General features: G+C 42.2%; 2 pseudogenes; one reads left to right on the top strand and one right to left on the bottom strand.

The window, feature by feature from the left end:
• Positions 1-1,937: 1,937 nt before the first annotated feature.
• Positions 1,938-3,321, bottom strand: LOC102860473 (annotated as a pseudogene).
• A 3,354-nt stretch (positions 3,322-6,675) lies between these two features.
• Positions 6,676-20,402, top strand: LOC102843511 (annotated as a pseudogene).
• The last annotated feature ends 1,614 nt before the right edge of the window (positions 20,403-22,016 follow it).

Below are 22,016 nucleotides of genomic sequence, written 5' to 3'. Positions count from 1 at the left end.
ATTGGATGTACCATGAACTGCCAAGAAAACAAACAGATTCATTGTAGAGAGGATTAAACCAGGCTGCTCCTTGGAGGCAAGGATTCTGGGACTTCGTCTGACATACTTTGGACATGTTGTAAGGAGAGACAGGTCTTTGGAGAGGGACATCATGCTGGGTAGAGTGGAAGGACAGCGCAGGAAGGGAAGACCCTCTATGAGGTAGATTGATTCAGTGACTGGGGTACTCGGGATGGGTTTGTCAGGGGCAATGAGATTGGCACAGGATAGAGCACAGTTTAGGGCTGTTGTACATAGGGCCGCTATGAGTCGCAAACGACTCGATGGCACATAACAAACAACAACATACGAACACAGTAAAGTGCTTTTGCATAGTCAAATAGACATTCTTCTGTAATTCTCTGTAATCTATCTGACATCAGCAAGGATAATCCTGTTGTCATAGACTTTTCTAAATGCAAGTTCAACTTAGGGTAGTTTTTTTTTTTTTGTTGTTGAATCATGTCAGTTGGTATCCCATTGATTTTGGGGCCTTATTTTTGCCAGTGACGTCAGTGCAGCTTGAACTTCTTCCTTCATTACCAAGGGCTTGGTGATGTAATTCTGTCTGTTCCTCCATTTTGTTTTGATATTTTCTGTATCATTCAAGATTTTGCCCATAGCATCCTTCAATATTGTAATTTGATGTTTTAATTTGTCTTTCTATTCTTTCAGCTTGAGAAATGCTGGGTGAGTTCTTCCTTTTTATTCTCCCAGTTTCCGTCCTGTGCACATTCCATTACACTACTTTGCTTGTGTTCTCTATCTGCTCTTTGAAGTGTTCTGTTCTGCTCTTTTGCTTCAGCAACTCTCCCTTTGTTTTATTTCAGCAGTTTTTCCCTTAGCAGTCCAGGATAGAGCTTAAAATTTATCTTTTTAAGTATAAGTAAAATAGCATTCTTTTTCTGTTTTTCATTCCAGGCATAGTTATACCATGAGATTGTATTATTCAAAGTGGCCAGTGCAGTCCATCTCATCTTACTAATGCTGAGATTGTGGCTTTCCCTAATTCTTACTGTTGCTATGTGCAACTCCTAGGGACAGTATTCACAATAGCCTTGAACCATGCCCTATTCTCAGCCATTCTCACTAACTCTGACACACCTGATGGTACTGCCATAGTCACTGTGTTAATCCACCTCCATCCAGGATCTTCCTCTCCTGCACTGTTCCTCCACCCTTCCAAGCATGATGTCTTTCACCAAGGACCAGTCCCTTTAGGCAACATTTGCAATATATTTGAGACGGTTCAAAATCCTTACCACTTGGCTTCACTTTCTCCAGGGCAAAACCTATTTGTTCTTTTGGCTGTCCATGGTATGTCCGGTACTCGTTTTTAGCATTACAACTCAAAGGCATCAATTCTTCTATCATCATAAGTCATTGTGCAATTCATCCTTCTTCTTTATTGCTCTGGAGAGGTCTCTGACAGGTTTTAAGGTCCCCTTCACTTTCAGCAAGCAAAGTTGTGTCATATAAACAACACACATTGTTGATGAGTCTTCTTCCAATTCTGATGCCACTTTCCTCCTCATTAAGTCTAGCCTCCTAAATGATCTGTTCTGCATAGCAATTGAAAAGATCTTGGAGAAAGACATCATGATTGAAAAGGTGAAGCATCACTTTAGGGGAGGAAAACCCTGAAGATAGATTCAGAAGTTGACTGTAACTGTTGTGCGTGAAGGTTTAAAAGACAACCACAGCACGATTACAGGGTGAGGTTCTTCATTCATTGTACAGTGGGAGATCCCAGCAACAGCAGCAGGATCACTGACTTAGGGGGGTTTTTTTGTTTTTGTTTTTTGAGAACCTTTTTTTTTTTTGAGAACCATTTTATACAAAGTCAAAGTCACAGTGCAGAACTCAGGCTAGAAAAGGGGGTGTGGAGGGCCCTCCGCTCAGGAGGTGTCCATGGTCTTGCCTTTGAGCTCGTTGAAAAGGAAGGCGTCCTGGTACTCCTTCATGTACTGGGTGGAGCGGGACTCGTCCAGGAACAGTGAGTAGACCCTCTTGATGTCGTCCACCTGTACTTCTGTGCCCTTGCGTTTCCGGCACACCAGGCTGGCAGCAGTGATGAGCTGGATGGCGGCGCAGCGAGGTCTCCAGCCCAATGCGAGTCAGCACCGTGTAGGCGTCCTCGCTCATCTCCACATCCTCTTCCTCACACCGGATGCGGAGGATCTGCTTCATGTCCTTCTCGCTGTAGGGCGACGTGGACACGATGAGCAGCCGGTCAAGCAGGTCAGTGGGGATGCCTGTGCGGGCTCTGGTAACTGGTGCCCCGGATCCGTGTGATGCCGCGGTTGGTGGCCATGATGAGGACCGGTGCCATGTCACTCTCCAGGGCCCGGTTGAGGAAGGAGAAGCTCTCGATGTCCAGCATGTGGACCTCGTCGATGAACAGCACCCCGGGGATGATCTCGGCCTTGCCCTCCTCTCGCCACTCGGCCACCTTGGCGTTGATCTGTTCTCGAACTTCCGACTTGATCTCCCCTGTGTATCCCGAGAAGAGCGCCAGGAAGCCCTGCGTGCGGAAGTTGATGACGTCGATCTCGTGCAGGGACACTGTGTGCACCACCTCCTTGCGCTTTTGCAGCTCCCCGTCCGGGCACTGCACGAACTTGGTCTGGGAGCCCATGGCATCGTAGTCCCGGGCCGCGTGAATGAGCGCCCCAGTTTTGAGATCTTGCCTGTGGCCTTATCTATGGTGATCACGTCCCCAGCCTGGACCTTGTCCTTGGTCAGGGACTCGATCATCTTGGTGCCCAGGTCATAGATGGTCTCCATCTCTGTGGTCTTCAGGGTCAGCTTGCCCACCTTGGAGCCCGTCCCCGTAGCTGGCCGGTCGATCTGAATCTCCACGACCTCCCCTTCTATGATCTCCGTCTCCTCCTTGATGCGGACGCCGATGGAGCGGCGGAAGGCCTGCGTCAGAGCCTCGGTCTTGCTCATCTCCAGGGAGAATATCTCGCTGCCCAAAATGGCTGTGAAAGGGGTGTCGGGGCCCAGGGACTGGGCCATGCCCATGGCGATGGCCGTTTTCCCGGTGCCTGGCTGGCCAGCGATGAGGACTGCCCGGCCGGCGATCTTGCCTTCTCGGATCATCTCCAGCACCACGCCCGCTGCCTGCCGGACCACCAGCTGCCCCACCATGCCCTGCGAGGCCTGCCGTGGCTCCAAGGCATCGTCCAGCCCCAGTCCCCGGATGTGGGAGTGAGCACCGATGCGTTCAATTCTCGTCACGTCGCGGATCTCTGGAACCTTGGTGGTGGTTGCCATGATGCTCACTAACCGCCAATACCCTGGCGGAAACTGAAGCACACTAGGAGCGAGGCGTCCCGGCCTCTCTAGGCTTGCAAGTCGTCCAAATGTCTCTGACTTAGGGTTTTATACTTTTACTTGCCTCTGGTGCTACCCTATTTGGATCAAATGTTGAAACTTTTCACAGGCACAGTGATACATTCAAGGGTATTTGGACACATTCTGCTAAACAATAGCAGTTACTGTTCTGGAAACAGTTTAAGACAAAGCTTTAAGACTGGGGCAAAATGTCCCCCTCAGGGGTTTAGTTACTCAAATGGAGTGCTATATGAAATAGAATCTGTTTGGCTTCTCATAACAATGGAGTCAAGTATTTTGGAGATGGTGAGGATGTCACAGGACAAATCCAGGTTCAGATCTTTTGGTTATATGGTAGCTATGAGTCAAAGTTTACTTGAGGTGACATAACAATATAGCAACAACTGACTTAAACCTTTGGTCTAAATAAGGCAGCACCGAAGGCAAGTAAAAGTATAAAAACCTGTAGTTAAAGGGTGATGACTTAGGGTGGGTGAGTGGCTCTGGTAGTCATTCCAGGCCTTGTTCTCTTTGCTGTGGCCCCACCCTGTCCTCTGTCTGCCCCTGATGCCAGCACAGCTGATCCTGCAAGTGCTGGGCAGCTGTAGGGGAGGTAACTGCACGTGACCAGCTCCCATCTTGGGATAAGGGTTTCCTCCTCACCTCTGAGCTCACTGGATCCACAGAAGGTGGTGGGTCAGGCTGCTCAGTCACAGAATAGGACAGGGTAGACTTGTGGCCATCTAACAATAACAACATTTATTGAAAGCTAACAGCTATCTGTTAACAACAATCTGTGCTATGCAGATGATACAACCCTGCTTGCTGAAACTGAGGAGGACCTGAAGCGCTTGCTACAGAGGGTCAAGGACTGCAGCCTTCAGTATGGATTGAGGCTCAGTGTCAAGAAGACAAAGATTCTCACCACTGGACCAATTGGCAGCATCAGGATGGATGGTGAAGAGATTGAGATTGTTCACAGCTTAAGTTTGCTTGGCTCCACAGTCAACACTCTTGGCACCAGTAGCCAGGAATTTAAAAGACATATTGCAATGGGAAAGTCTGCTGTTAGGGACCTCTCCAAAGTACTGAAGAGCAATGGTGTCTCTCTGGAGACTAAGGTGCATCTGATACAGGCCATGGTCTTTGCAATCACTTGTTATGCATCAGAGAGTTGGACAATGATAGGATAGTGATGCCTTTGAGCTGTGGTGCTGGAGAAGAGTATTGAGAATACCATGGACTGCTAGGAAAACAAACAGATTCATCCTGCAAAGGGTTAAACTGGGTGGTTCCTTGGAGGCAAGGATTCTGAGTCTCCGTCTAACATACTTTGGACATGTTGTAAGGAGGGACTGGTCCTTGGAGAGGGGCATCATGCTTGGTAGGGTGGAGGGACAGTGCAAGAGGGGAAGGCCCTCTGTGAAGTGGATTGATTCAGTGACTGGGGTAATTGGGATAGGCGTGTCGGAGACAGTATGATTGGCATAGGACAGAGCAGAGTTTAGGACTGTTGTACATTGGGTTGCTATGAGTCACAAGCAACTCGACAGCACATAACAACAGCAACAACAGCTTTGCTGGCCTAGTGGTTTGAAACTGCAGTTCAATCACAAAGACATGAGGTTCGAATCCACTAGCTGCTCCAGGAGAGGATGTGAAATACCCTTGTGATTTACTGCATCTGAAAACCTGCTGGTGGATCAATTAAAGGTGTGTTCTGACTCCTAGGCACACAAATAACAAACCCTCTAAATAAAGCTTTAATTGTGTCACAAATTTTTGTATTTTTCAATTTTCATTTTACTTTATGATTTCCCTTTTGTTCCTGCATTATTGGTGTTAATACTTTCTATATATTAGAAAATTTTGTTGACTTACAATGTAATTATAGTCAGAGAAAACATGATATATTATCCCATGATTTGATAATTAATGTGCATTTGATCCGTCTTGTTCAATATGTTATGTGCAGTTGAATGTGTTTTCTATAGTTACTAGGTTAAGTGTTTAGCAAATTTCACCAAGACAGTAAATGGTGCTATTTAGATTTTAGATTTTACATATCCTAATTAATTTTTTGTTCCTTTTCAGATCTACTTGTTCATGGAGACAAGGGTTTTAAAATTTCCAAATAATTATCCTTAAAACAACAAAAGGTATACAATTTTAATTTATTATTTTATATTTTCTCTATTTTGGATGTTGTTGTTATTTATCATCGGGTTGGAACCAACCGACAGCTGATCCTCTGGCTGGTTTTTAGAGGCAATTAATCACACAGGAGGAGATTGCCCATACTTCTACCACAGAGTAACTGGTGGCCACAAACTGTATGCCTTTGGGATTGCAGCATATTTTCTTGCCACTAGACCACCAGAGCTCAACCTTGGAAATTTTGCTAGCATTATCCATAAAATAGTGGTTACTTACTTAAGACAATAGGTATGCTTTTAGGTAGCTATTATTTGTTCCAAATATTCTTTGAGCCCAAGGTAACTGAGTGACGGGCTTATTATCACTTCCCGAAGAGCCCACTTTCCAACATGGCACAAAAAGGAGGCTCTCACCAATCTTGTGTTTATCTAGAAGCATCATGGGGATTTCTTTGTAGGACACTGGTGTACTTGTCGAGCTTTACTTTTCAGTGTGAAAATGGACAGATGTAATACAGAAGGGTTAGTTAGGTGCAAAAGTTGTATTTACCTGGTAGTGAAAATGCTTTATGAGGAGGATGGCACTCTTCTACTTTGTGTGCTGTGGACATTTGAAGACCAACCAATGATGATGTTATAAAGTAGACAAGATATGAAGATGATGATGATGATGGTGATAGTTTAGATGGGGTGCTGTTGGCTTGATCTGTGGCTATATGCTTACATTGCTTCCGAATAAAGAATGAAATTTTTGAGCCCCTGGATTGTGTAAAGTCCTTTGCTGTTGACTTAGAGATGGGAAGTTGATGGACAGCAGTGTGGAACACAACTGCACTCTGAGAAATGTGGACCCACATGAGCTGGAGCCGTCTCAGTATCAACTGTTTTTCTTTTTTGTCAATCCATGGGACAGTTTCAGTGATTATGGTTAAATCCAAGGCTTCTCATGTGAATTTGTTTCTAAAATCATGTTGTTCTCAGTGTATCACTGGAACTCCTTTTCCCCCAGTGTCCCTGAAAGAGGCTGTGTGAAAGAAGACCTATTTATCCCCAGAACACCCTTTATTCAGAAGGACTTTGCTCAAGTGAAAGAACTTGTAAAGCCCAATAATGCTGTTGGAGCTGTGACAGGCCCTGGTCCATGTTGAACCACTTGCAAAGACAGAGGAGCCCCCCCTCCGTGGAGCAGCTGCTGCCCCCTCCAGGGGTACTCTCCAGTCCTGAAGCTGCCCGACAGCTTTTCAGAAGCTTTCAGTATCAGGTGCTGTCTGGACCCTATGAGACCCTGAGGCAACTTCGGAAGCTCTGTTTTCCAGTGGCTGCAGCCAGAGGTTCACAGCAAAGAGCAGATTCTAGAGCTCCTCATGTTGGAGCAGTTCCTGACCATCCTGCCTGGGGAGATCCAGATGTGGGTGCGCACACAGTGTCCCAGCAGTGGAGAGGAGGCTATGACACTAGTGGAGAGCTTGAAGAGCGACCCGCAGAGACTCTGGGAGTGGGTAAGCAGAGGGTATTGGTTCTCAGTTCTGTTGGGGTGTCCTCTTGCCTCATCTATGGCTCTTTGTGCCTCTCACATCCCTGGTTGTTTCAAATTGCTTTTACTTGACTATGTAACCCTAAGTTGGTGCTTTGAACCCACCAAATAATACCATTAGAAAAAAATCTTGTCCACTTCCCATGAATAGTATTGCTAAGAAAACCCTAAAGAGCTCCTCTTCTCATGGTGTAGCTGTGATTTACAGTGAACTCTTCCACAACTGCTTTGTTTTCTTTACCTTTGTGTGTTAGTGACTTTCCACACTCTAGCTGATAGGTATGGAAGGTACAATCTGTGGTTCCATTTTAACTTAACTTTCCAGTGTTTTCATTTGGTAATGTTTTAATTGGTACAGACTGCAGAGTTGAAACCCCATAGTAGCGGCCTGTCTTTTTTTTTATTAAATTTTATTAATTTTAATGAACATTTACAGAGATTTGGGGTTTTCATTCATTCACTCATTCATTCATTCATTCATTGTTGCACTATTTTCTCTACCCTCCTCCCCAGTTCGTTCTTCTTTCCCCCCCCCTTGAAAGTCTGTTTTAATTGTCCAATTGCCACAGTGCTTGTCAAAGCCAGTTCTGATTATTCTCTTTTGTCAGTGTGTCCTTTGACATTCCCTATCACTCCTCCCTGAGAGAGACTTCACCCTGATTCACAAGGAAAAGGGGATGGCGTATTCTCTTAGCTACTTCCTGCTGAAAAGGGATGCTGTAGGTTTCAGGGTGAAGATATTCTCTCACTACTCTAAAGGGCCCCTTTGGCAATAGGAAACACATATTAGCGGCCTGTCTTGAAGGTCGTATAGGCCTGATCAGTGTCAGGAGTTGGCCTCTCTGATATGTCCATCAATGGCTGGACATACCTGCTGACTGAGAAAATGAAGGTGACTATCTTTTCCTTTTTACTTGTTCCCGAGGACTATCCTATAATCTTTTGTATAAGTTGCATTTCATGTTTTCAGGCAGCTCAACTCAACATCCTACAGTAACTGAGAATATATGGTCTTTAGATCAGCAGCCAGGTTCTGGGACAGGAAATCTTACCTGAGGAAGTGGAATCTGTAAGCTGCCAAGTTAGGGAGACAGAGGCTTTTCCTGAAGTGGTGCCTCAGGAGCTGGGACTTCAGAATTCAGCCTCAGGGCCTAAGGAGCAACTGAGCCTCATCATCAAAGAGGAAGCTGTCACTGAGCCAGAATTAGGTGAGGTCCAGTTCTTTTTCATGGTGGTGTTGGAAGCTCTTAGAGAAAATTAGGTTCCTGGCTGGCTGAGTTGAAATTGTGTTCAAATTGCAGTGTCACTCGAAAGTTTGGGAACAAGGTCAATGTCCACAAGTCAGTCTGAGTAGGAGATTCTATGTCTACATTATGTTTGCCACTTTATGTTTGCCTTAGACCATTTGGATTTGGGACTTGAACCGGAGGGGAGAGAATATGTGGGTGAGGGTTTTTTGGATGTTAGAGGGATTTGGACTTTGTTAGTAATGTTAGTATAAATCTTGAAATTATGGATGGAAGTATCAGTTCTAATTTGCTGCTGTTTTTCTGTTTGTTTGGGTTACTCACCCCCCCCCCCCTTAATACTCTGTGGAGAATGACTGAGGATATTTTTTTAAACTTCCTGTTTCTCACTTCTCCAAGCATCATCTCAGGTGAGCCAGATTTCTCTGTTTTACTTCCCTTTTAGCTAGTTTTTAGGATTCACCAGTCGTCAGGAGGCCTGAAATGAGTGTGCTCTCAAAAGTCCATGGAGAAGAAGGCCTTACTGAGATAACAGAAACAATACACATGAAGAGATTGCCATTTAGAATCACCAGTCTAGGTCCTGAGCAAAGGTGGAAAAGCCTTGTGATTAGACAAATCTTATCTCAAACCCACAACACTGAACTTGAGAGATAAAAGGAGAAGGAAGCAGGTTAGAGATGGAGAACTTACCTGACACCAAGAACAAACAGTCTGGAGTGGAGACTATACTTTAGATCTGGGTCCTATGCTGAGAACCTTATAGTCCTGGGACAGAGAGTGGCTGAGACACAGGTACATCACCCAGGAATTCGTGACTTACACATATTGAAGAGACAAGGACTTTTTCTCCCAAAGTTCTCTGAATTTGGACTTCTAGCTTTCTGAACTGGAAGAGAATAAATTTCTGTTTACAAAGCCATCCATGGATCTTTGCTCTGTTGTTGCTGTTAAGTGCTATGAGTCACCTGTGACTCATAGCGACCCTATTTACAACAGCCCTACACCCTGCTCTATCCTGTGGTAATCTTACCATCTCTTGTATACCTACCCCCATTACTTTAAAGGGTGAAGGGACTGCACAGAAGGGGAAGACCCTCAGAGAGATGGATTGACTGAATGACTCAAATAATTATGGTAGGTGTGTCAGAGATGATGAGATTGGCTCAGGGTAGAGCAGGGTTCAGAGCTGTTGTACATAGGGTCATTGTACATGAGTTTCAGGCAAGTTGATGGCACATAAAAACAATAACTCAGGACAGGACTTATTGTAGCAGGGACTGCAGTTTTGATCTAGGTTGCTTCCTCTATTCATCTCTGTCCCAAAGTTTGTCTGATCTTCTGATGCTTAGGCTTCTTTGGCACATTCATTCCTTCTCACTTTTCCTCTAGGCAGTGTCAGGTACCTTCCTTTGGAGCCATGTATAAGGTCATGACTGTTTTTTGTTTTTGTTTTTTTAAGGAGCAGTGGAGAAAGTTAGATTCTACTGAGAAAGATCACTACTGGAACCTCATGCTGGAGAACCATGCGAAAATGATCTCAGGAAGTGAGGGCATGGCTTACCAAGTGGAAAGAGGTGGAAAGACTAGGAATTCTTGGGCTTATTTATGTTCTTTTACAGACACAAGTTCACACTTAAGTTCTCAGGATGGGAAATCATTAGGAACATACTTGGGAACTAGGTAGACGGGAGGGCACCAGAGGTATAGCAAGAATGTCTTTGCATTCAATTCTTGGAGCTCTGGTGGGTGCACTGTTTATTATAACTCCTTTATCTCCATGTCACACCTATGAAATGTAGATATCCTCCCATATTGCACATGATGTATGTGTTAGGTTGAGTCAGTACTTCCAGTCACGTGGGTCCTAAGTGCTGGGTCAGGATGAACCTCAGTGTAGCCAGCTTAGAGTCCATGCTCTTTTCCACTGGACCACACTGCCTCTTCCAAAGGAGGATGGACTTCAGTCAGGCACAGCCTCAGTGATGTTCTGCAAATCCTGTTGTCCACCGTCTCAGACTCTGCTTTTCCTCCTTTTCAGCATATCCTGGTATCTTGTGAGTTCCAGTCTGCTAGGCCCAGGCCCCTCTCAAAGAAGTGTGCTGTCCAGGGCCTGCGTGGTTCCTTTCATGTTAAATTAGGAGAATCCTTTAAAAGACACAGAATCCCCTCCCTGTCATCCTTGCTCACACAGGCTCACAAGTTGATCTCTCTCTGTGCCAGGCACTGCCAGCCCCAAATCGAACCCAGCTAATTCAGCAGCGTATGGGAAAGAGCTAGCAGGACTCCCTCTTCATGACAATGAAAAGATCCTCACACCCACCTGTAGTGGTGAGTCAGCTTCCATTGGTCCTGAGACATTTCTGACCTTCCCTTTTTAAGGCTGATGTGGTGTTTGACGTGGTTAACCTTTGGTTTCTATTCCTTTGTTGTATAACTAGCCATGGATGATGGGTCAGCTCAGTTGTGATACTGATGTTGTTTCGCCTCATCAGTGTTTCAGGAGCTCTTGACATATTTATTTAACATTTGAACAGTAGGTTCGCATGTATCTTCTCTTTAGTCTTTTCTGTAAAATTGTTGTGATTGCTTTTCTTCAGTGAAAATTAAGAGTGATACAGATTGAGACAGATACACAAATAAAATTTCAGTAAAAGGTTATATAATAGCTTTATTCTCCTTAATGGAAATGTAGTTCAAAGTAGTCTTCTGTTATTCTACTTATAATGAGCAGTATCCAAGTCACTCTATATATAATAAAATGTAATAAAAAGTTCTTTATCTAATCTTTTAACTTTCATTAAGCGTTTTCTGTTGTGGTTGTTATGTACTGTGGAGAGCGCTGTGACTCATAGCCATCTATAGGCTCATAGGAATCTGTAACCACTATTCTGAACCTTGCCCTATCTTGTGCCATACCCCCAACTTTCAGCATGCTCCAGCCCATTGTTACAGGTGCTGTGCCAGTCCACTGCTGATGTCATCCTCTCTTGAGCTGGGCCTCAACCTTTCCTAGCATGTCTTTTACCAAGGACTTGCCCCCTCCTGATACCATGTCTAAGGCATGTGAGATGAAGTTTAACCTCCTTGCCTCTAAAAAGCACTCTGTTTGTACTTCCTCTAAGACAGGAGGAATGATTTTTGCAGTCCATGGGATAGATACTCAGGACTGGTCTCCAGCACAGCAATTCAAAGACATTGATTATTCTTTGGTAACTTATTGATAATTCAGATGCTGGCAGACTCTGTGTCAGAGAACCCTCAATTCTTCTGGCTAGTCCCCTCTGCTGACACCTACTTGGGATGTAGCGTATCGAATCATATAATATACACACATGCACACACACACACACACACACACACACACACACACACACATATAGTTGTTGAGGTTGTTCTTTTTAAGAACAACAATAATACTGGGGCGGGGGGGCAAAAAAGTGAAGATTCCTCTGCATATTAAAAGGCCTCAGAAAGGGAGCTCTGGTGGCCTAGTCATGCGGTACTCAATTGAAATCCACCAGATGTCCCACTGGAGAAGGAGGCGCAGTCACTTCCTGTGCAATAAGACTCAATTTGACAGTACACAAGGACAAAGAAAGCCTCAAAGTTACAGATATTGATGGAAAGCTTTCCATGAATCTTACATATCATCGATTATTTGTATGTAACAGGGAAATAGACTTGATTAAAAGATTAAGGAAAATGGAAAGAAACCAAGAACACTTTACAAACAAGAACACTTTACAAATAGTAATTTCATACTTGAATACTTAAGGATTTAAAACTTAAAACAATGATATATAAGTTTTAACCTAACCAAATAAAAAATATTTTTCATTTAAAAACTCAGTGCTTATATAGTGAACATTTCTGCCAAAAGATGGCTATGTGGAGCTTGATGCCTTGAATGATGGGAACCATTAGAACACTCAGCTTCAATTGATAGGTCAGACAGGAGTCCATGAACCAGAGCTTACAAATAATGCCTAGACATCTCCTTGTGAAGAACTAAGCCATTGAAAACCCTGTGGAACACAGTTTGCTCTAACACATGTAGAGCACTGTGTATTGGAGTAAAGTGCACAGCAATTGGTAAATGGTATCTAGAGCATTACCATGCCTGTATGAGAATACAGTGAAATTACTCGTAGGAACCTTCCTTAAGGTATTGATCAGAAATGCAGAGAAAGACTGATAAAAAAACCCCCCATTATTTATACTAGTAAAAACACAAGAAATTAGTTTTCTACAGTTGGAAAATACACACAATTATATGTATTGCATTTTCATGATCGATCATTATTCAGCCCTTACAAAAGGATATTTATAAACACTTTTAAGTCAAGAAAAAAACACTTCTTCCATTTAAAATGTTTGGCTTAGCAAGTTCAGGCCAAGGTCTTAAGTAAGCAATGTTAGCCTTGAAAGACACTGTTTGATACATTGAAAAAAAAGAGCAATAGCTTTATTAAATTTACAGGAGTGAAAGAATCTACTAAAGTCTAATAGAGTGTTTTGCTGTGAAAAAAGAAATCTAATGTTTGCCTCATTGTGTAGTGACATTAATCAAAACCAGAGTTTGGATAAAAATATATTTGATGTTTTCTGGAAGTTAGTAATAGGTTTGTATGCTGGATTAAGCCACAGCCCAAAGTATTCACTTTTTTTTTGCAATAGCTTTATGATAATAAATCTTCCTGATGGTAAAATAACAATTTCAGAATTTGATTAAATATGTGGATGAGAGAATGTCTATAAAGCATAAGAATGACATGTTCACTTAATGTTCATTCAGGTTTAATAAAGAACTAAAAAAAAAAAAGAATTGTATTTGCAGTAAAGTTGGATTATGGAGAGAAAAGAATAGTTGTGGTCTTTGGAAAAAATGACAGGAAGCTAATGTTACTAGTTACTCCTGAGGATGTGATTGAAGGTGATTTTAGTTTTCGTCTGCATTTTGTGCCTCTTCAAAAACTGTTTAATGGGATTTCTCTGTAATATAAAACTATATAAGACCAGTCTTTTTTTTTATTTTTTTAATTATTTTGTGTGTGTGTACCATCAAATCAGATCTGACCAGTACAGGAGGAGATTGCCAAGACCAGTCTTTTAATAAGAACAAAATGAATATGTTTAATAATATAAATTTTCCCCCCTTAGTGTCATAATAAATCTGTTCTTTTTAATTGTGGAGAAGCCAATAAAGTTGCTATGGGCTCTGATTTTATTTTTAGTAATTCATTTCCCCTCAAGAGTGGAACACTTTATGTAGATTGCATACGTGTCACTGTAGTGCCAGGCCTTCAGTATGGATGATGGTTTTTACCCCCTTGCTAATTAATTTCTTTTTGGTAAAAAGGTTCCATGTTTATGATTCTCTTTACTTGGTATGTGAAGGAGAAAACAAGGTGTAAAATTTATTGCACTATTTCAGATCTTCTTTGTTTTCTTAGCAGATAGAGAAATGAATGGCCAAGAGAACCTAAAATTGGAAACCTGTTGGGACCAAGAGCCTCCAGATGCCCCTTATCACATATTAGGAGATACCCCTCCTCAGGGTTCTTTGAGGGACTTCTTTGGTGAGGATGAACAACGATGCTTTGGAAAAGGAGTTGATCTCCCTAAGGTACAGGAACACCTCCAAGATGAGGAGAGAAGGCAGCAGCTCTCTTCTCAGGAAGGGGTTTCTGGCAAACAGCTAGACCAGCATTTGCCTGATACTCACCCAAGTGATCTGTCTGGGCCCTTGCTCAAGACCCCACTGAAAGTCAAACTGAGACCTCTGACAACCCAGAAGCTCCCCACCTGCAAAGAGTGTGGAAAAACCTTCAGTAGATATGTTCAGCTTTTGTTTCATCGGAGAACTCATACTGGAGAGGCATATATTCAGTGCCTTACTTGCAAAAAACCCTTTGTGCAGAGTTCAGACTTTTTGAAGCATCATAGAATCCACACAGGAGTGAAACTTTGCAAGTGTGATTATTGTGGGAAAAGCTTCAGGGACTTTGATGGATTACGTGACCATTTGAATATCCACACAGGAGAAAAACCCTATAAATGTCTCATCTGTGAAAAGAATTTCAATAATAGATCCAACTTTAATGAACACCAGCTGATCCACATAGGAGAGAAACCTTATAAATGTCCTCTCTGTGAAAACTGTTTTGGCAAAAAATCCTCCTTCAGTAAACACCAGCAGCATGTCCACACAGGAGAGAAGGGCTATAAATGTTCCTTCTGTGAAAAGAGTTTCATTGAGAGATCCAAATTTAATAAACATCTACAAGTCCACAAAGGAGAGAATCACTATAAACATCCTCTCTATGAAAAGACTTTCATTCAGAAGTTGAACTTTAATAGACATCTTCAGGTACACACAAGAGAAAAACCATGCAAATGATCTCTCTGTGAAGAGTTTCATTCACAGGTATGATTCTCAGTAGATACTTATGAGCACATACATGAGAGAAACTATATAAATGTCCTCTCTGAAAAATGGATTTTGTTTTTACAGCTTAACCTTTTTTTTATGTTGTGAAAAACATGTATGGGGATACAAGGAAGTAAGGGTTGGGAACAGAAGGGTAAGGATGGGCAGGGATGAAATTGCAGGGCTGTACAGTTTGGTGGATGGTGGGAGGGTAGTGAAGGGAATGAGAGGAATCCAGTGGGGACCAGACAATACAGGACAATGGTAAGCATAGTCCAATGGTGATTAAACAAACTCTTATTCACTTGTGGGTTTCTTATTTGGGAATGGGGTACAGACTGATCAGCTCACATGAGGGCCAACATGGCTCTTGCTTAGGGTCAATGGCTCACCCTGAGGGCTGGATGGCAAACCCCGAGGGCCAAATGGTCCACCCTAGGGACTGATCAGCTCACCCTGGGGGCCAAGCAGCTCACCTGAAGGGCCAAATGAATCTCCCTGAGGGCCAAATGTCTCACCCTGAGGGCTGGACGTCATACCCCTAGGGCTAGGTGGCACACCCTCCTACCAAAGTCCCCCACCCAGGTCTGGACCCTGCGCCTCGTGGCCAGGGACAGCGGCCCCAATTCTGGCACTGCCACCATTACCCCCCTTCCCTCCAGTAAGTGGTCATACTGTAATTTTTGAAGTAGGTGTCACTGCCCTCGCCCTTTTAAATGGAGAAGGGGACTTGAGAGTGGTGAACAGACACTCCCCAGATCTAAACAGTTCTTGGCAGAGGTAGTCAACAGATCAAAAGATGTGGTGTATTGAGGATATCTGCCATTTCAGATATGTTGCTATTGTTAAGGGTCTCCGAGACAGCTCATAGTGACTCTTACCAATCCATTGTATTGGTGATCTTCTCTGGCCTGTCCAAGGAAATCTTGCCATGCTGCCTCGTCTCCTGCCGTTGCCATCTTGGTTCCAAGAATTCTCCCCAGAATAAGGCTATTCTGCAGTGGTGGGGAGGCTTTGCTGCACCAGCCTGGGTGTGTGTGTGTGTGTGTGTGTGTGTGTGTGTGTGGTGGTGGTACCTGCTGTCCATGCCAGGTGAGGGGATTCCAGGGGTCCGGCCATGGGAATCTTTGATCTCCTGATGTTGAGCCTTGATCCACACCGAGGACCAGCAATCAACTGTTCAATTATCAGTAAAGAGAGGACTATAGAAGGCCATGGTGGCCCGTCTTTATGTGGCCCACTCCTTCAGCAGTTCCCTATGTTGCTTCCGATGCCACTGCCATCTTCGACAGCTCAACTTTTTTTAGACACTACTGAATCCACTCAGGAGAAAATTGCTATATGTGTTCCATCTGTGAAAAGAATTTCTTAAGTCCATCTTTATTAGACACCAGAGGGTCCATATAATAGATAAGCCTTATATATCTTCCTGCTTTGGAGCATGTTTCAACAGGAGCTGAAGCTTTGACAGACATCAGAAATCCCATTTGAGGAGGAAGTCCTCTCCATAACTAGATTCTCTTAGCCCTTGTCTGTGTCTGTGTGGTGGCAGATATTGAAGTTTTGTAATCATCTACAGGATTTCATCTGTTGTATCTGTATTTTCATGGATTGAGAAGGGAGAATCTGCAGTTATTTTTGAACCTAAAGTTTAGATTGAGCTTTGCAGAGAACTTTATGGTTGCTTCTTGTCTTCTAACAGAACAGCTGTACTTAATATTCTCAGTAATAACATCAGCTCAGTCCTTTATCAGTAGGATTCCAGAGCATGTTGTGCTGATACAGAGCAGATAGAGAGGACTAAGGTGCTCATGTGTGTTTTTATATATGTGGCTGCAGTGTAAGCTTGGTGGGCCCTTTCTTCAAATAAACACAGTAGTTTCACTCCTCATCTCACTTGTGTCTGAAATGTTGATTCATATTGAAAATGGGTTTTTTTGTGTTTTGTTTTTTGTTTGTTTGTTTTATTAGAAAACCCTCGGTGAGAATTAAGCTCCCTGGTTAGCCTGTAGCCAGACTCCTCCCTAAGTGTGATCACTAAGAAAAAGTGTGGGTAGTGCAAAGAACTAGGTCAGTATGGAATGGACAGACATTTCTGACTGCAATTAACTGCACAATGGGGAATATCCCCATCAACAATATCCAGAACATAAAACCATTTCCAGAGAGGTCCAATCTACCCTCCTACTACTACACCAACTTCTAATCCCAGCATCAGGCCTGCTGCTCTCTAGGGTCTGAATGCATTGTTAAAGCTACCCATATTTCACGCAACCATACTCACCATTATAGATATTATTAGAAAAGATAGTATGTTGCTGCTGTGGGAAATGTTTCACCAAGAGCTCAAATTTTGATGTTAATGAAAGATCCCATCTAGGGAAGTCCTCTCCAGAGCCAGAGTCTTTTGACCCTTTTCTGTTTTGTCAGTCCAGTGACAAATACTTAAGAAATTACTTGCAGAATTACCTCTGTTCTATACCTGTGTATTTCGATGGATGGAAAAGGGAGAAACTATAATTGTTTTTGAACTTGGAAGTTATTTTGGGCTCTTGGAGTGAACTTTATGTTTTCTTAAAGTCTTCTAATAGAGCTGCTGTAATTACTATTCAAAGGAGTAACACTAGCTCAGCTCTTTCTCAATAGTATTCCAGAGCATGTCTTCATGATACAGAGGTCAAGCAGATAATAGAGGACTAGGGAGCTCATGTATTCTCTTTGACATGCAGGTAGAATGTGAACTTCGTGTGCTCTTTCTTCAAGTAAACCCAGTAGATTCACTCATCTCATTTGTGTCTCAAATATTCACCCTCTCTTGATTCACATTGAAAATATGTTTTCTCACAGACCCCAAGAGTGTTGAGCTTCGTGGTGAGCTTTCTGTCATCAGCCTACTCCCCAAATATGGTGACTTAGAAAATATCTCTAGTGCACTCTTTAAATGTGAATAGTGCAAAGAACAAGGCTAGCATGAGAAAAGACAGCCATTTTAGACCTCAGTTAACTCCACAGTGTTTTAAGTGGTTAAGTGTCCCCATCAAGTATAGCCACAACGCAAAAGTGATTCCTTTGAGATCTGATGTGCCTGTCATCTTCCTGTACCTATTTCTAATTTCAAGACCAGTCCTACTGCTCTCCAGGGTTTGAAGTCCATTGCAATAACTACACATCTTTCACAGAATCATACAATTATGAGAAAATTAGAGGGTTCTCATACTTGGCAATGAGATAAAATTTCTCGGCCATGTTAACTTATAAAGTGTGCTTACAGGTCCTTCAACTTTATTTCTCTCAGTGCTACCAATTATATATCTACCCACACAAACTCCTACAGTCTTGGACTTAGGCCCCTGACTCTGGCTGAATGAGCCTTGGTCACCTGTCTCACATTGAGTCACTGGACCCAACACAGGAAGACTCTCGGCAGGTGGACTTACACAGTTAATGTGGCAGTGGGCTAAATGTGTCAGAGATTCAAAATGGCACAGGATAGGACACACACAATTCAGATCTGTTTATTATATGAATCATACTCTATTTAATGGATCCTAAGAAAAACAAAATGTCCAGGAAAGGAGAACACAGTTGAGATATGAGGTCTATACTGAGAATCTCATATCTAGGACAAAAAGTGACTGCAGCAGAAGTATATTGCCAAAGAATTCCTAGCCCAGATATACTGAAAAGGGACAAGATCCATTCCCTAGAGTTGACAGAAAACAATCCTTTCTTGTAGTTCTTGAGCCCTGCTTTCAGAATTTTAGATTTTTCAACTGGAGCAGAATAAATTTCCATTGCGTAAAGCCATCCACTGTTATTTGTTCTATGTTAAGCATGTCTGTCACCATTATATTTCCTCTTGCACTTTTACAAGTTTTGTCTGTGTCTTGTCTTTTTCTACCCTTCCCCATCTCATTCTGGGCACCTGGTTAACTGATGTCACCCTAGATGAGTTTGCATTTTCTAGGATTTTACATAAAGTAGAATAATAGTATATTTTTGCATCATTCTACATGTGTTGTTTTCCTGTTGCTTGTTTAGCTATTTTAGCACGTTCTCACTGGTTTTAAAAGATTAATTACAGCAGTTTGAGTACACTAGATGCTTTGCTGGAGAAGGAGGGGCAGTCTCCTGTACCAGTCAGATCTGATTTGATGGTACACACAAAAAATAATAAAATTTAAAAATTTTTTAAAAAGGTTAATTACAGTGGACCTGGAAGTAATTTTATTTATATATCTTGTGTGTGGTTTTGTTCTTAGATGTGAGTTTATAGTTTTCAGGGGATTTGGAAAATTTTTGGCCTTCATTTGTTAACAGCATGTGTTTTCCCTGGCTCCCTCCTGATTCATAGAATTGCAATGAGATAGAGTGAACACAATACCTAAAAACAATAATGAGCTGAAGTATTCTTTGAAATGAAAAAAGTGTTTTTTATAATGCACACAATGCAGATTGAGGGATCTATAAACCTGATTATTTCCTTCCTCCCTTTCCTGATGAGAATTTAGATTAGGACTAAGCCTCAGGAAAACTTAATAACTTGCTGAAGGTCATAAAACCAGAAAGAAGTAGGGCTTTATCTTTTTAGTTTCTAGTTTTGCCCAGCTCAAAACTCAAACTCATTGTTGTCAAATCATAATGACTAATAGCTGGTTTTCCAGTAGGGTTTTGGAAATTGTAAATTGCATGGGAGGAGACTCCCCATCTTTCTCCTGTGGCACTTCAGATGGATTTGAACCACCAGCGAGGCGTACCTCTGTCTTGCAAGCTCCCTCTACTTCCATATGTTGTTCTTATGAACTGTCTAATTGGAACTAACCCCTAGCTGACCCTCCGGTGGGTTTTCAGAGTCAGTAAATCTCATGGGAGGAGATTACCCATCTTTGTCCTACAGAGCAGCTAGTATATTTGTACTGCTTTCCTTTGGATTTGTGGTGCAATTTCTTTCCTCTAAGCCAGCAGAGAACTTACCTTTAAAGGATATGTTATGACTACCCTATGCATGATAACTCATCCACTGAATGAGTGTTACACCCTAACCTCGAAATTCTTGGGATATGAAAAGGGCGTGTGACTCTTCCTCTGAATTCACCAGTCTTGTCTCTGGATGGAGCTTAAATACCGTCGACTTCAGTGTTGAGTATTCTGGTTTTTACAGATTTGCAATGGCAACAATTTACTTTTTTATTTGTTTTCTCCCTTGAATTTCTGGATTTCACTTTAAATATTGGAAATATCAGACACTTACACTGAGTGATTTAGAGAGTATCAAAGAATGTAGAGAGGTTGGAAAAACCCCTCCATACCTTCTTGTGTGTTCCCCATTCAAAAGGAGGAGTTTACCCATAGAGGCGTACAATTTATAAACAGACAGAAATTAAAAACTAAATATTTTCCACTCTGGACAAGAACTACTGCAGTAGGAACTATAGTTTTCTTCTTGGCTTATTCCTCTATTAGTTTCTCCCTCAGGGTTTCTTAGATCTTCTTATGCTTAGGCTGCTTTGGTACATTACTTCCTTCTCGTTTTTTCTGTAGGCATGGTCAAGTACCTTTCTTTCGACCCATATTTATGGTCACGACATTGTATTTTTTTTTTCCAGGAGCAGTTGAGGCACTTGGATTCTGCTCACAAGGAGCACTACTACTGAAGCCTCATGCTGAAGACCAATAGGAAAATGGTCTGAGGAAGTGAGGGCATGGTTTACCCAGTGGAAGGACTATGAATTACAGGATATTTTTGTGGTGTTAGAAACCTTAAAAATTGTCTTTTCTACTCATTATCCCCTTCTGGAAACAGGGTCTCCAGCTACCTCAGATGGTGCCATAAAGCTTTGGGAATCATCAACAGCTATGAAAAAGGGTGGGAAGTGGTGAAATATGGAGAGAATGGTGAAGTGAGTGTGGCAGACCACTGCAGCGACAAGATGTATCTGAGGAACTCTGAGATGGAGCCACAGTTAAAGAAAGGTTTTCTTCCTGGACGCCTAAAAGTAAAACAAACTTGTAAGTGGTCTAAGATAAAGTTTTCTGGATGATTGAGGAAACCAGGATGTATTTTTGATTCTGAACTGAACCTGGACTTTCACTTGTTAACTGAGAAGGTTTTGGAATTACTGTATTCAATTGAACCTGCTTTTTTGTAATATTCCTTACCATCTCCACAATATATTTACCTAATAAACCTCACAACTGTGAGTCAATAAGCAACAAATATTAGACCTCGTAATTCATAGAAATAGGTACAGGAGCAAGTAGGGTGCTACGTCTGACCATGTGGCTATGTGTTTGCCACTCTGGTATCAGTGGCCAAGACAGTTCTCCTTAATGAAGTGGTTAGACGTCCTAATCCCAATTGTGTATCTGTGTGTACACCCACCCTACATGCATCTACCTGTGTGCCTGCCCAACCTTCCTCTGGAGCAGTGATGTCAGATCAAGAACTAGCTATCGTCTCAGGTGTGAAGCAGTCTACCACAGCAATGTCTGAAGAGAAGCAGAATACCTCACTCCCCACATAAGGCCAAAAAGAGACACAGTAGCAGTGGATTTCCTGAAGCTAGAAAGTCTGATCGAATTTTCTGACAGAATTCAAAAGAACAATGATTGAATATTTTCAATGGGTAAAAAACAAACTTGAAGAATTACAGGACACTGCAAGGAAAAATCAGGAGGAGCTTAGAACAATCAAAAACAATTCAGATAAAACTAATGAGGTATTAGAGATACTGGAAAAAAACAAGAAACCACGATCCAAAATATGCCAAGATTTTAGATGCTGTCAACATGATGGAGGGACACATGAACAGATTAGAAGAGTTTGAACACAGAACCAGTGAAACAAGATAAAATTGTCACCACTGATCTGCTAGAGCAAAAAGCAGAATCAAAAAAAGAAGGAAAAAGAAGAAAACCTAAGAATAATATGGGAAACCATCAGAAGAAATAACATGCACATCATAGGAATCCCAGAACAGGAGAAAGCAAGTAAAGGCACTGAAAAAATTGTGGAAGAATTACTAGAAGAAAATTTCCCAGGCATAATGAAGAATGAGAGAATATATATTCAAGAAGCTGAGTGAACACCATATAGAAGAGACCCTAAAAAGAAAAACACCGAGGCGTATCATAGTCAAATTTGCCATAACTAAAGGAGAGAATTCTGAAAGCAACCTACAACCAGGAGAAGATAACATAGATGAATGGAATCTTCTAAGACTCAAATCCCTATGCACATCCAAAAACTTCTCCAGTAGGGTAAAAAG

Source organism: Elephantulus edwardii, unplaced genomic scaffold (genome assembly GCF_000299155.1).
Source record: "Elephantulus edwardii isolate Elephantulus edwardi_28Jun2011 unplaced genomic scaffold, EleEdw1.0 scaffold00286, whole genome shotgun sequence".
Lineage (NCBI taxonomy): Eukaryota > Metazoa > Chordata > Mammalia > Macroscelidea > Macroscelididae > Elephantulus > Elephantulus edwardii.
Note: the sequence above shows the minus strand (reverse complement) of the source record. Positions and strands in the feature narration are given on the sequence as shown.